This window comes from Culex quinquefasciatus, chromosome 2, assembly GCF_015732765.1.
Source record: "Culex quinquefasciatus strain JHB chromosome 2, VPISU_Cqui_1.0_pri_paternal, whole genome shotgun sequence".
Taxonomy (NCBI): Eukaryota; Metazoa; Arthropoda; class Insecta; order Diptera; family Culicidae; genus Culex; species Culex quinquefasciatus.
In genome coordinates, this window is record NC_051862.1 from 221,669,254 (window position 1) to 221,684,700 (window position 15,447).

At 35.1% G+C, this 15,447-nt stretch overlaps 2 protein-coding genes across 15 annotated transcripts in view; one reads left to right on the top strand and one right to left on the bottom strand.

The window, feature by feature from the left end:
* Positions 1-6,413, bottom strand: part of LOC6036334 — a 58,437-nt gene extending 52,024 nt beyond the window's left edge. The window contains exons 1-3 of one of the 14 annotated variants that reach the window (XM_038256894.1): positions 6,048-6,413; positions 5,215-5,240; positions 4,576-4,729 (exon numbers count right to left, since the gene is read on the bottom strand). The gene's annotated coding sequence lies outside the window, so the exon portion shown is untranslated. The other 13 variants (XM_038256892.1, XM_038256903.1, XM_038256895.1 and 10 more) reach the window with 13 other exon arrangements.
* Positions 1-15,447, top strand: part of LOC6036325 (reticulon-1-A) — a 188,462-nt gene that overhangs the window by 57,722 nt on the left and 115,293 nt on the right. The gene's annotated exons all lie outside the window — the stretch shown is intronic.

Below are 15,447 nucleotides of genomic sequence, written 5' to 3' on the forward strand. Positions count from 1 at the left end.
TGATTTCTAGAACAAAGAACTGGATGTTATAGGCTTTTTTGAAAGAGCACACGATTTTGAACCAAACTGCATCAAAAACTCGAAATCGATGAAAATGCATATGGGACATTTATGCGATCAGGGGCAGTGCAATCTGGAAATTGGAAAATAATCTTTTAATACAACAATGTTTCTGTAAATCGCTTATAACTTGGTCTTCGACAAAGTTGTTTGTCATAAAAATCTCACACTTGACAATGATCCGACACATTTAACGCCACCTTTTGGTAGAATTTTGATTTTTTTGCTTTTCCTCGTGCATTTTTACGACTTTTTCTATACAAAAATCAACGATCGATAGTGACCCTTAAACCTTAACAGATTTGGCTCAAAATTGGCACAGTTACTTATTCTGACCTAAAGATTCGAGGTTGACAAAAACTTTAAATAAAATTTTTACCAGCCTAATTGCATATTAATACTGTGGTGGAGATGCTAGGTTCCTGGACCAAATTTTCGCTTAAACATTTAAATCAGCACGAATTATCTCGTCTTAAGGGGATCTCAAATGCTTCCTCTCATGGACGAATTAAGTGTGTCCACCAAAGTAGAGCACACTAACCGGCACTAAACGGGTGCTATGGCCAAGCTATGGTCTTCCCGACGATGGCCCACTTCTTCGTTGTTTCTAATCTTCAACCAACAACCTCGAATAACTATACACACTTATGTGTGGTATGGTTTATGTAGTGTAGTGTATGTTAATATGAGCAGAGTGTAAAGTAGCACGATTCGTCGTCGTCGGTCGAAATGCCGCACAATGAGCATCTTTGTTAACTGATAAAGTGAGTGTTGCCGAGTTAGAAATAAAGAAAAAAAAAATGATGGCTGCTGCTGCTGACCACAAAGTTCCAGTACCACGAGTGTGAGATGTTTGCTAGAAGTTAGAACCACACAGTACACGAGATGCGGCCTTCGAGCGATTTCAACCGTCCGTCAGCAGTGGTCGCAGCTAGTGTGAATGTGTTTGCTTCCAGATCTAAGAATTGCAATTGTGAATATCACACGGGTTTTCACTGTATGATGTTAGGGAATACACACACAGTGTTACAGGGACTGTGAAGTGAGTTAATTTAGATTATTTATTTCTTTGCTTGTTGAAGATATTTCCAGTGGCAAAAATAGCAATATGTTGATCAAGGATGGTATTAAATTACCAAACATCAACATTTTTATATTGTTTTGATGTTTGCAGCTTAAAGAAGGCTATTCACTTAAATTGCAGTCCAAATTTGTGCGATTCATAAGCAAAATCGAGTGTCCGGAATTCGAATCAAAAGTGTCGATTCTGATGAAAAATTGTCAGAAAAGGCATATTTTGCATGCATTCTCTTAAAAATGACTATTTGTACTACATCCTGATGATGTTTCTACATTTCCAACTTATTACATGATTTTTTTTGCCAGCTATAACAAAAATGATATGCTACTAAGTGTCCGAATTTTTAATCATGACTTTACGTACGTACCAAATTAGTTTAAAAAAAACTCATTTTCAACTGCTGAACAATCCGTGAACTAAATAACTTTTTCCAAAATTTTCTGGATTTATTTTTTAATGTTTAGTCAATCTAAAAAAATTTGATCATTAAAACTAAATAAAATAGTAGTAGTTTATGCAACTAGTTGCAAAAAGAAGATTTGTTCAGCACGAGTCGTACTAACGAGGTTTACCGAGTAAAACTTTTTTGAAGGATTTTCAGATCGAAGCGTGCTAAGCAGCATGGTTGGGTTATAGAGGGTCACTGTCCTTTTCGATTCAGGGTGTCCCTTCAAGTCGTGAAATCTGAAAAATCGGAAATTCGTTAGCATCCGTAAAATATCGGAAAAAAATGGGAAATTGTGATTTTTCTTGTAAAAACGTCGGAAATTCAGAGCTAGTTGCTTTATTTACAATATTCTAATCAGTTGCAAATCAATTAGAATTTATGGTTAGATTCTTTATTTTTTTATATTTATTTTAAGAATGAAAAGGCTATTTGAGACTTCAAATATATTATAGCTATGAGAAAATGGCACGTATTTAAAGAAGATTTTTCTAATTAAAGCTTGATTTATTTTTGACTATGTTTCTTAAAATAAAATGGTAATGGTTATCTTTTTAACAACAGCATTGTTAAAAAGGCCATGCATTATCAGCGTTCTTATCAATTTTGTCACATTGCTTAAAAACTTGAACAACGATTCCAACTTTTGTTTGGCTATAGTTTTTGTTTTTGTAGTTTTTTTTATAGTTTTTTTTATTTTTGATTATTAAAGCTAAATTTATTAAGCCAATGCCTTTTCTTGATTCCCATAAACTTTTCTATGAATGAGTTTAAAAATTGAGAAAGGCATTATTTCATTTTCATTAATCAAAAAACTTCGATATCAAATGAAGTGAATTGAGAAAAAAGTTGTTACTTTTTTTTAAATATGTAGTAGGGTGACAAGAAAAATTGTAAATTTCGGAAAATCGCAAGCGATACCCCCTGGATCGATTCTTTAGGCAAAATAAGTAACTGTGCCAATTTTGAGCCAAATCGGTTAAGGCTAAGGGGTCGCTTTTCATCGTTGAAGTTTATATGGGGAAAATCGCAAAAATGTATGAGGAAAAACATCGCTTCAGGATTTTTGCAGCAGATAGCGCAGGTCTCGCCCAAAATTGTCCAAGTGTGAGATTCTTGTAGGAAATTTAATTACCTACAACTTTGTAGAAGGGTGCAAGACGATCCGAGTTGATCCTGATGAGTTATTAGCAATGCGATGAAAAGAAATCGGCTTATATATTTGAAAGTATATAGGAAGTATATAAGAAAATATTTTTTTCTAGAAAAATCACCAAAAATCAGGATCAACTTGGATCGTTTTGCACCCTTCGACAAAGTTGTAGGGAATTAAATTTCCTACAAGAATCTCACACATGGACAATTTTGGGCGAGACCTGCGCCACCTATCAGAAAATTACTGAAACGATGTTTTTCCCCATACATTTTCGTGATTTTCCCCATATAAACTTCAACGATGAAAAGCGACCCCTTAGCCTTAACCGATTTGGCTCAAAATTGGCACAGATACTTATTTTTGCATTAGGAATCGAGTCAGAGGGTATCTCTGATGCCGATTTTTTTATTGTCACCCTAATATGTAGTCAATATGGAAATTGTAAAAATTACAAAATATGGTATTTTTCAAAGCTAATGCAAAAAAGAAAAAGGGAGGGCCCTTTCAAAATCGGCCAAAAAAATCAAGGAACAAAAAAAAATATTCAAAAAACTTTAAAATTGTGACGAAAATTGAAGTTAAACAAAAAAAATGAAATGCATTTTCCTGCGTTTAAATTTATATTTTGTATGTTTGGGCTTGACTAAAAATTACTAAGGATTTTTGTGGAATTCTAATGTACACTACCGATTTTTTTTTTGGAAAATGCTGTTGGTTTGCAATCATTTGTTTTCAAAAAAATAAAAAAAAGGTTTGACGAAAACATAATTTTCTCCGAAAAAAAAAACTTTTTGCGGTGCTGTACATAGAAAGTTTTTCCAAAATTGTAATATGTTTTGAATTGTTTTCAGCTGATTACAATCAAAATTTGGGAGTAATTGAAAAAAATTGCCCCCTGATTTTTTGGGTCGATTTTGCAGGAAATGTAGGTGGGGTGTGTGACAAAAACAAAAAAATTCTCTTCTTCAAAAATGTAATTATGATTTGAGTTTTTTGTCAAAATAATAATCATACAGACAAAAGTTTCAAGTAAATTTATTTTTTAATTTGACATCGATTTTTTTTTTGCATTCAAAGAAGTTTCAATCGTGAGGTCTATATGTTTGCTGTGACTGAAATAGCTTATTTTTTTAAAATTAATGTTGAAATTTAGAATTTTTATGAGTTGTTTTTCATCTGTTTTGATTATTTCAGGCTCTGGAAAAGTTGGTACCTAGTACCGAAAAGGACCGAATAAAAAATAATTTTATGAAAAAAAGGAAAACCGTTCGAAAACGGTTTTGTTTATAAATGGCCATTAGGACCTTTTGTAAATTAACCTGAGATTTTAAGTTTTAACGATTGGAAGTTTTTTTTTCAAATTGGAACAGAGGAGACGCATGGTGAGATGATCCCAACTAACTACAATTTAGTGCCTGATGTTTCTGTTCTTATGAATACATGTTAAACCTAAAGTCAGTGTAATTTTGAAAACTTTGGCGAGTACAAAGATTTAGAAATTTTTAAATTTTACTGTCTGAGATTATAAGTTATAAACAAGCATGAGAAAAACTATAACATCAAGTTGTTAAAAACGCACTTATGTCTAAATACAAGCATTTTGTAAGTAATAAAGCCTTGTCAAACAAGTTAGCATCCTGTTAGTAAGCATCCGAGGTACCACAACAACTTCAGCCCCAGTGCACGGTGGTCGATGGTGGTGGCAGTTATCCCCCATATGTTGTTGTTCATAGACACTACCGTGTCGGTGCTCGGCGCGCGCGCATCCCCATGTCCGATATGTGTGCCGAGAAGATGTGGTGTACCATAATAATAAATTCAAATTTAACTTACAATGACAATTCATTCCAGAAGCATTTGTTCTTCTTCGTTGGCCTGGGTTCGCGCTGCTGTTGGGGTGGTTGACGGAATTCTGTGTTGTGTGTTTTAAGTTTCTTCTTCTCTCACACGGAAAACACTAAGCAAAGTAACTAACTAGAAGGGTTCGCTGGTATGGGTGTTTGTGTGCGCGTGAGTGTGTGTGTATTGATGAAAATTTTATTGACTATCATCGCGCGCGCGCTGCTTTTGGAAGCAGTTGAAGCAGTAGCAATGACAAGAAGAGCGCTGTTCTTCGCCACTGATAACGCGCTGAAGTCGGCGCGGTCGCGGAGATAATCAAACAAAGTCACAAAGATACACACGCACGCACGACCACTAACACAGGCGCACGCGAAGATGCGGCTTAGTTCCTTTAATAAAATCGCGCGGAGGATGGTTGGTCATAACTATACATATATTAGCAGCAGCAGCTTGGACGGCATCAGCAACAGCAGCAGCAGAAGAGAACAAGTACAACACACAGGCGCGCAAGCAAAAGAGTGTTTTTGAAGTTAGTACATTCTAAAAATAGCGCACAAAACCAACCAACACACAAAAAAAACACACACACAATCACACGAACAGAGGGTTTTTATGGGTTCGAAAACTCACATTGCGCTTTCGGGTTTCGGGTGGACCTACGAAGAATGAAGACGAGTACGTCGAGAAGACAGGCCAGATGTTGTGCCAGAAGACGGTGCAGGGCTGGTGAGGGATAACACCAGTAGGTTGTGTGTGCAAGTGTGTTTGTCCTTTCTTCGAGAATTGTGGAATAATTGTGCCACTTCTTTCACTTTTCTTCTTGAGCGCACCAACACAGCACCACCACACTTCTTCGTTCTTCGGCTAAAACGAATTCGATGAATGCACTCTCTTCGGCTGATGAACCGTGCCCAAATGGCCAAAAAACCGCGCGCGTCACATGTGTGCGCGCGTGATAGTCACGCCCTTTTTCGACGTTCCCGATGATCACCACCACCGAGTTGTGTTGAGTTGGTTGCGCGCTTCACTGAGTCGAGACTCTTCTTCACCGCAGCAGAACATCAGCAGCAGCAGAGTGCTTGAATTGAATGTGTTTTCAATCAGCCGTCACACTGGCGTCGTCGATTCACTAACCAAACACACTAATTCTATCGCCGCGACGACGACCACCGAGGCTAATTGGATCATTAGAAGAAGCAGAGGAAAAAAAACAACAACTCGGAATGGATGCTGCACTTAGAACTCTTCACCATCAATTACCCAGCACTACTAGCTGCTAACCGTCGTCGTCGCCGTCGCAGTAGTCATCGACTAGAACACCTCGACTAGTCCAGCACGGCCTACTCGGCTCTCTGGATGCTGCGCGCCCCAAACCAACACGCTAAGCACACCGCGTCGTTCTGAGGGCCACCGCGCCGCAGCTTGCTATGACCTAGCCAGAGTACACTATAGTAACACTATACCTAGTAACACACTTCCAGACTTGCAACAGGCCGCGACTTCTGACAAAAACACACACGTTCACCGTAGTCGGCGTTCTAACACGGAATGCTTCGCCGCGCGTCCAAAGCATCTAGTATAAAGAGCCCTGCCGCTGCTGCTTCGGCGACTAACTTCAGGAGAAGAGAAGCACTCATTTTCATCCGAGAAAAGCAAATACACATCACCATATGAGCCGATCCAGCACTATTAGAAGAAGACTCGCGCTAAACTTGTGTGTTGTAGAACACACCACACCACACCAACCAAGGGGCCGGTTGTTCTCCTCGACACGTAGCCTACTAAGCGTTCTAGAATCGGTGGCCAACCGTCATCACGATCGTCATTACCAATACCAGTGCCCGCGCGCGCAAAACTCTCAAGATTCTAACGACCGACTTGTGAGTGTGATGCAACGGGCGTACTAAATGTGCATTAGTAGGCGCTGCTGCAGTGATCCCGTTCGCGTGATCGCGTGCGGCAGCGCGCCGAGAGGAGTTGAGTTGGGAGAGAACGTGACGAGAGTGAAGAATGTTTTGCTCGCTCTCTCGGGAGAGAGATTTGTCGGGATCATCTTGAGAGCGCATAAACAAATGATCGGAACTGTGGCCTGAGTGGGTGGTAGTGTCGAAAGGAGGTTCTTTTTTGAGGATGATCGTGCGTCTCCATGGTTTATTAAAAATCTGACTCCGAAGTGGTCGCAAAAAAAAGTCGTTTTGGGTAATGGAACCCTCGAATAATCACCCATTCAAGTTTGTCTAATTGGGGGTGACTTACTCGAATTTTAAACTTAGACATGAAAAAAAGAAAATAAATAAAAGCAGTTTTATTATGATTCGATTGTCGAAGTGTTTATGGAGGCTTCGGATAATCGATTATCGGATAGCCGAAAATTCTAGAATGACAAAAATGACAAAAATGACAAAAATGACAAAAATGACAAAAATGACAAAAATGACAAAAATGACAAAAATGACAAAAATGACAAAAATGACAAAAATGACAAAATTACAAAAAATTACAAAAATTACAAAAATTACAAAAATTACAAAAATTACAAAAATTACAAAAAATACAAAAAATACAAAAATGACAAAAATGACAAAAATGACAAAAATGACAAAAATGACAAAAATGACAAAAATGACAAAAATGACAAAAATGACAAAAATGACAAAAATGACAAAAATGACAAAAATGACAAAAATGACAAAAATGACAAAAATGACAAAAATGACAAAAATGACAAAAATGACAAAAATGACAAAAATGACAAAAATGACAAAAATGACAAAAATGACAAAAATGACAAAAATGACAAAAATGACAAAAATGACAAAAATGACAAAAATGACAAAAATGACAAAAATGACAAAAATGACAAAAATGACAAAATGACAAAAATGACAAAAATGACAAAAATGACAAAAATGACAAAAATGACAAAAATGACAAAAATGACAAAAATGACAAAAATGTCAAAAATGACAAAAATGACAAAAATGACAAAAATGACAAAAATGACAAAAATGACAAAAATGACAAAAATGACAAAAATGACAAAAATGACAAAAATGACAAAAATGACAAAAATGACAAAAATGACAAAAATGACAAAAATGACAAAAATGACAAAAATGACAAAAATGACAAAAATGACAAAAATGACAAAAATGACAAAAATGACAAAAATGACAAAAATGACAAAAATGACAAAAATGACAAAAATGACAAAAATGACAAAAATGACAAAAATGACAAAAATGACAAAAATGACAAAAATGACAAAAATGACAAAAATGACAAAAATGACAAAAATGACAAAAATGACAAAAATGACAAAATGACAAAAATGACAAAAATGACAAAAATGACAAAATGACAAAATGACAAAAATTACAAAAATTACAAAAATTACAAAAATTACAAAAATTACAAAAATTACAAAAATTACAAAAATTACAAAAATTACAAAAATTACAAAAATTACAAAAATTACAAAAATTACAAAAATTACAAAAATTACAAAAATTACAAAAAAATACAAAAATTACAAAAATTACAAAAATTACAAAAATTACAAAAATTACAAAAATTACAAAAATTACAAAAATTACAAAAATTACAAAAATTACAAAAATTACAAAAATTACAAAAATTACAAAAATTACAAAATTACAAAAATTACAAAAATTACAAAAATTACAAAAATTACAAAATCTAATCTAATCTAATCGAACACAAGCGCAGCCAGTCCGAAGAAAGCATCCTGGAAGAACTTGTGGTTAGATTACGCCCCAAGTTCTTTCTTGTCAATAGTAATAATTGCAGTACATCCGAGTTACCCCGAAAATGTATTGCAAAAATTAAAGCGGCCAGGCCTACTGCGTTGCATTAACCGCAGAGACAGATTCTGTGAACGGACCACATTTCACAGAATCATCAGGGGAGGAAGGATGCGTGGACATACCGTAACAAACGCTCCGAATAAGTTGGGAGTGGTGTGTTAGTGTAAATTGGCAATTATTTATATTTTTAGGGGGGAAGTGGAAATGGGAAAATTGGGGTTGGGGAAATTGGGATTGGGGAATGGGAAAGTGAGAAAGGGGTAGGAGGGTTATTGAATTTATAATATTATATTATAATAAAGGGGAATATAGTCAAATAGCAAATAATGATGGAAAGCTCTCACCAAGGAACAGCAAATCTTCAAAAGACACAGCCAGGTGGGTGGGGTCCCGATCGTCAGAACCCAAATTCTTGATGAAAAAAACAGGCCGATCGAATGAAGTGGAAGTGTTCCTTAACTCCGAATATCTCCACTCCAACAACGGCTGCAGCTAGGGGGGCCCGGACCGCAGACCTCATCTGGCCAAAACTGCCATTTAATCCGACGACGACACTTGAGGAATTGAGCTGGTCCAGATAATCGCGAAAGCTCCGCTTCCAAAACATCCACTGGTCATCATCAGAAATTTTGCGTTGATCTTCATAATGTTAAAATACTTTTTTTCACAAAAAAAAAAAAAAAAAAATGGGTGAAAAAACGACAGCTAAAAATTTTCGCTTCCGACTTCGCGCACGGTTGCTGCGATCATCCCAAAAATTACAAAAATTACAAAAATTACAAAATTGACAAAAATGACAAAATTACAAATTTCAAAAGTTACAAAAATGACCAAAATGACCATAATGAAAAAAATGACCAAAATGACTAAAATGAGCAAAATGACCAAAATTACCAAAATGACCAAAATGACCAAAATGTCCAAAATTACCAAAATTACCAAAATGACCAAACTGACCAAAATGAACAAAAATGACTAAAATTACCAAAATTACCAAAATGACCGAAATGACCAAATTACCAAAATTACCAAAATTACCAAAATTACCAAAATGACCAAAATGACCAAAATTACCAAAATTACCAAAATGACCAAAATGACCAAAATGACCAAAATGGCAAAAATGACCAAAATGACCAAAATTACCAAAATTACCAAAATTACCAAAATGACCAATATGACCAAAATGACCTAAATGACCAGAATGATCAAAATGACCAAAATGACAGGAATGACCAAAATGACCAAAATGACCAAAATGACCAAAATGACCAAAATGACCAAAATGACCAAAATGACAGGAATGACCAAAATGACCAAAATGACCAAAATGACCAAAATGACCAAAATGACCAAAATGACCAATATGACCAAAATGACCGAAATGACCAAAACGACCAAAATGACCAGAATGATCAAAATGACCAGAATGATCAAAATGACCAACATGACCAAAAATGACAAAGATGACCAAAATGACGAAAAAGAATTAGGAGGCACAGCACCAGGAAAAAAAAAATAAATTTTAACTTTGTAAGGCCGTTGCAAATATTTTCGAAAGCTTATGTTGAAAAAATAACAAAATTGCTGAAAGTATCCTTTTCGATTAATAATCAGTTTTTAATCATTAAAAATGTAAATTTTCAACAATATTAACATTTTTGCACTTAAAAAATTGTAATTTTTATCAGAAAAAAAGATTTTATTTTAGAATTTTTGTATTTTTTTATTCGTGTGCTTTTGAATATTTTTGCATGTTTTTTATTCTCTAATTTTGATTAAGGGCATTTTAGTAGTTTTTTTTTTAAAGAAAATCTAATTTGAATTTTCTTTTCAAAATTGTCTGCGTGTTACCATATCTGAATTTTATTTCGCAATGATCAGTTTCAAGGAAAAAATTATTAGACCAAAGAAAAACTAAAAGTGAAATTGACTGGATGAAATATGTCAATTATTTTGACAACAATATTTTAGTTTATGACCTTATCGCTTATTTTTATTTTACTGCTTACGGAGTCATTTTATTTTCACTGTTGTATTCTAATTCTGAAAACCCCGCACTACAGCCTCGATCCATCATTCGCCAGTTGAAAGGCAAAATTCGAGACAAACCGTCAATATGAACGATTATCGAATTCGACTTCAATCAATTAGAGAGAAAAAAAAAATACGAAAAAAATCATCGTTATTGGCTCGATCTGTTCCTTTATATTTGATTCTTTATGTACTTCTCCTTCTGGTACCCCGACGCTTGTGTGCACCAGATCGCGAGATCGAGATTTGCATTGAACTTGTACTCTACTCTGCTCCTGCTGCAACAGGCTGCGCCACGTTTAATTCACTCTCCGATCTTCGTGTCTTCGTCCAAATAAATCGGCGTGTCATTTTCATTACCACGACACCCTTTTCTTGGTTCATGGTGGCGTTCTCTCTCGCTTGGGGATTTCAGGGGTGTCAAAGGGGTTAAGATTGTTGAACTCTTTGGAAATATATTGGATTTTGCTGGAATGCTTGGATTTTTTTTTTTAAATATTTGGTTGGTTTCACCGGCTGAAGATTCTTTTTTTCACACTTATTTATTTTAAAACCGTGCCGTGGGGTTTAAACTGTCATCTCCCTTCTTGGAGTGGGACGGGGTTGTCCGCTGTGGTGGCTGGTGTGGACAGCGAGACGATTAATTTCTCGATGACGATAGTCGGCGATGATTGGTGGAAGAAGCGCGTCTTTTGGCCTGCCCTCAGACATTCGAAGGCCACACCGTGGTGTTGGTTAGTAGTACACTCTGGTTGGTATTGGAGATCCGAAACAATCCTGGCTTCCTGGTGAATAATTTCTCTCGGTGTGTATTCACTTGATTCTAAATATACCTAATGGTTTATATTTTTATTGAAAGGCACTAGGCAGTTTGCAGCGGCATTCGCTTGTAATTGATCGTGGAATCTAGTTTATGTAATAAGTATTGATTTTCGATCGGAGGAAGCCACTCTGGCGAGGAAGACGGTTTCAGTTCGAATGAACCGCTGGCCGTCGACGCGATCGTTTTGGTCAACGTCGGCTTCCTGTTCCAGTCAGTGAGTCTCGTTGGCAGTGTGCAGTTTGCAACACCGGAAGTGGTAGATTCATCCCGGAAGGTAGTATTCCTCAAAGTGGCTAGTGTAAAGTGTGTGGGATTCTCTTGACGAGTGCGAATTGATTGAAAATTTCCTTTGTGTCCTTCAACGGAAAATCGCAAGTGAGTTTGATGGAAGATCAATCATCGCCAACAGGAGAATCTGCCAATCTACCACCTATCCATAGTCAAACGCTCAGAGTCAGGTGTACAAGCGGATCATTTTCTAGAGTCGCACCAGCTCCTCGGCGCTCTTTTGATGCCGAAACCGCAGAAAAAGAAAACCTGTCAGTGATGGATGCTAATGTCAAATGGGAAATTACGTTCACCTAAACGTAATCAATTTCCCTGTACACAACTCTCGGTGTGTTATAGTTGTGTTGTTCTTGGGTGTCGTTTTCCCCGAGTTCGTCCCTTTATTCTCGAATATTGCTGACACAATCCGCATCGCATCGGCTTTCATTTTTCATCATATGCATATTGCATTTCGTACCAAGCAAAAAAAAAAAACAATTTCGTGTGTTGGCAATTTCCGTACAAATGAAAGTTCTGTGCCTGTCCTGATCACACTGATCACAGTTGAAGGTCATCAACCTATTTGTCAGATATGAAGCGCTTGATTTCATTCTCATTATGGAAGAAGAAGCTTTCTCGGTTTACGGCTTCGGTTATGATGTGCCTGCTGCTAGTGCAGCGCGGTTATTAATAGTTAATGTCACGATCAAATTGTTTCACATGCCGAAATCGATGCATTTGCAGTGTGTAGAAAAAGTTTGGGTACCCGGTGGAAATTTAACGCCAACTGTGAGTTCAAATGTTTCTATCAACAATCTTATTTCAGCAAATATTTCATTATATGCCAAAACAGTTTTATGCATTCTTCAAATTATTTGACATGGATTTGGAAACATTAGATTTTTTTTCAGTCCAAGGGGTGTACAAGCTTTTTTCTCCACACTGTAGCAACTTGTGCGGTCTTCGATGAAAGCGAACACATTTTTCCGAGACGCAGTTTTGGTGTTTGAATTTTATTGATTCGTGATTAATAGGGTTTCTATTTGACTAATTTTTCGGTGAATTTTGCTGTTGTGAAAATGGAAACTGAAACCTTATATTTTGTTTTTTCTTCTGCTGTCCTAGAATTGCTAGATAAGATTTTTTACTTGTTGTCAATTAAATGCTTGAGAACCCCAAATAGCCATGTTTCGTAGGTTTTCAATGATAAAGATAATTTGATTTCGTTTTTGGTATCATGCTTTTACTAGGCAAATTAAAATAAAGACCTGCAGGAATAAAGTGATGCACATTCAATTGCTATAAAAAGATAGGAGCTGTTTGTTAGCTTATGATTTGGATGTTTACAGAAATTAACAAGGAATATATGTATATATAACTAAGCATAACCAAATGAAATGAGGATCTTTAAGTTGCAAAAACATTTTCTTTTCACGTTAAAATAGATGAAATCAACACGTAGACTCTAAGCATTGCCTGTTATTTGTCAAATTAATGAAAAGCACCTTTATGCAATTCCGTCGTGAAACGACTTACTTTTCCTGTCATTCTTGAACGACGAAATTGCCTACTTTTCTGTATCAAAAATAACAGAATCAAATAGCAACACTTTTCAAAATAAATGCTGAAAAGTTCTACTTTTCAGCACTCAAATGGGTGCTGAAAAGTTGAACTTTTCAGCACTTGTTTAGAAAAGTAACACTTTTCAACATTTTTTTGATTTAAACGATTTATTGACAAAATACATGAAAATTTGACTTAAAATTTCACTCAGTGTGTGTTTTTTGGAATTGCAAAAAAAGTTGTATGGAACTCGTTGCAAAACTTATTCTTTTCAGCACTCTTCGTATTTATCCAACTCGGTGAACCTCGTTGGATAAATGTACGACTCGTGCTGAAAAAATCATATTTATGAACTTGTTGCATAAACTACTATTTTTATATCAAGAAACTGACAATGATAAAAAACATCATCAAAATTAACGCTTAATTTTGTACTGCTGAAATTTGTCTAAAGCAATTTAATGCATTTTTGATGTTTTTTCCCTTTTAAACACTTTTTTTTTTAATTTTTATAACTTATGTTCTACTTGTTTTATGTTTTTTTTTAATTTTATAGTAGTTTATGCCACAAGTTTCAAAAATAAGATTTTTTTTCAGCACGAGTCTTAACTTTATAGTTAAGACTAAAACTAAATATGTGTTTAGTCAATTCACCGTTCAAATCAAAATGATATTTCAATGTAGTGCTAGCTATAGTGTAGAAGTGCAAGTGCTGTAAAGTGAAAAGTAGAACTTTTCAGCACTTGTGTCTAAAAGAAGAACTTTTCAGCACTTTGTTGGTAAAGAAACGTAGGTCGTTTCGTCGTTGGAGAATCAAAGGAAAAGCAAGAAGTTTCACAATGGAGTTGCCAGAATCTTTTCACAACATCTTTTCATTTCTAAAAAAAATAGCAAATTATTTCGCGATTTTTTGTTTTATTTTATTTTTATTTGGATGAAATTTTATCCATACATTCCATATGTTAAACGAATTAATTTTGCTTCATTAGTTTTTCCATATAAGTCTCCATACAATTTTGCGGGCTGGTCATACAAAATTGGTTCGTAAATATATGAAGATCATTTTTTTTTTAAATGAGATTTTCTGATTTTGTTTTTTTTCCGATTTGGTGTTTTCGGCAATGTTGTATATTAAAATCAGCACTACTCAGAGATAAAATACCATTCCTTTATTTTTTTCATCAAAAATTGAATTCCCAAAATACGTATTTTTTTAATTTTCATTTTTACCTATGATTTATGGGACTCGAAAAGACGTCTTTAAACACATGGTATCATGATGTTGCATATCTTGTTTTTTTTTTCTTGATTTTCATTCAAATACTTCATGAAGGAAAGCCACCTCCGACGCAAAAAATGTTGAAAATGCTGAAAAAAAATCCTACTATTATCTCTTTGAGACAGATATTTTCTGAGGTACAGCCTCACAAAAAAAATTGAATCGCTAAATATGAGTGTTTCTAAGTTTCACCTAATTAGCTTGCAATTTTCAACTGACGATATCTCGGAAAGTATAGGTTCGATTGTCAATAATAAATAATGAAACTTTTGTTCAATTTTATGATTTTTTTCGAATAAAATAACTTCAAAGTTTTATAATTTGGTGTAAAATATGAAGCGCGCAAAATTATCTACTTGTAGACCGTTTAAAGGTTATGTTTGATTTTTTAGTTTTAAAATGTTTGAAACATATTTTATGTTTTTCAAATATCCTTTTTCTTAAAAAAATTAAAATCCCATATACTGCTCATAATTGAAAATTCGGCTATTATGCCAAATCAAGTATTTCGAGAAAAACGCGTTTAAGTGTTCGTCACAAATTCTCCGTCAAGGCAATTTTCCATAAGAGTGGCATATTAGCCGTTTGTTTTTTTTCGCATCGGAAGCCAAATCTAAACACTATTTTAGGGAAATTCAAGTTTCAGAAGATGCGTTGGAACAACCTCTACCACCTGGTGCCAATATCTCGTATAAGCCAAAAGTGGATATTAGCCGTTAGAATACAGAATACAGAAAAGTCGATAATTAGCGAAAAAACTCTTTTGTTTTTAATTCATATCATGTTTATTTTAACCCCTTCATGTCTGACAATTTTTTTTTTAAATAAACTAGTCTAGGGGAGATGGGGGTAAGACGGCCACCCTAAGGGAGAAGTCTAATAATATTTACACAACCGATTATTTTGATCTCAAATTACGTACATATTGTTCTACTACTAGTCCATTATAGAAATGACATAAATTAGTTGGTCGAAAAACCAATTTTCAATACTTTTCAGCAATTTAAAAAAAATAATTGAAATCGTATATACATGAAATACGCGGGGTAAGACGGCCACCCATGTGGGGT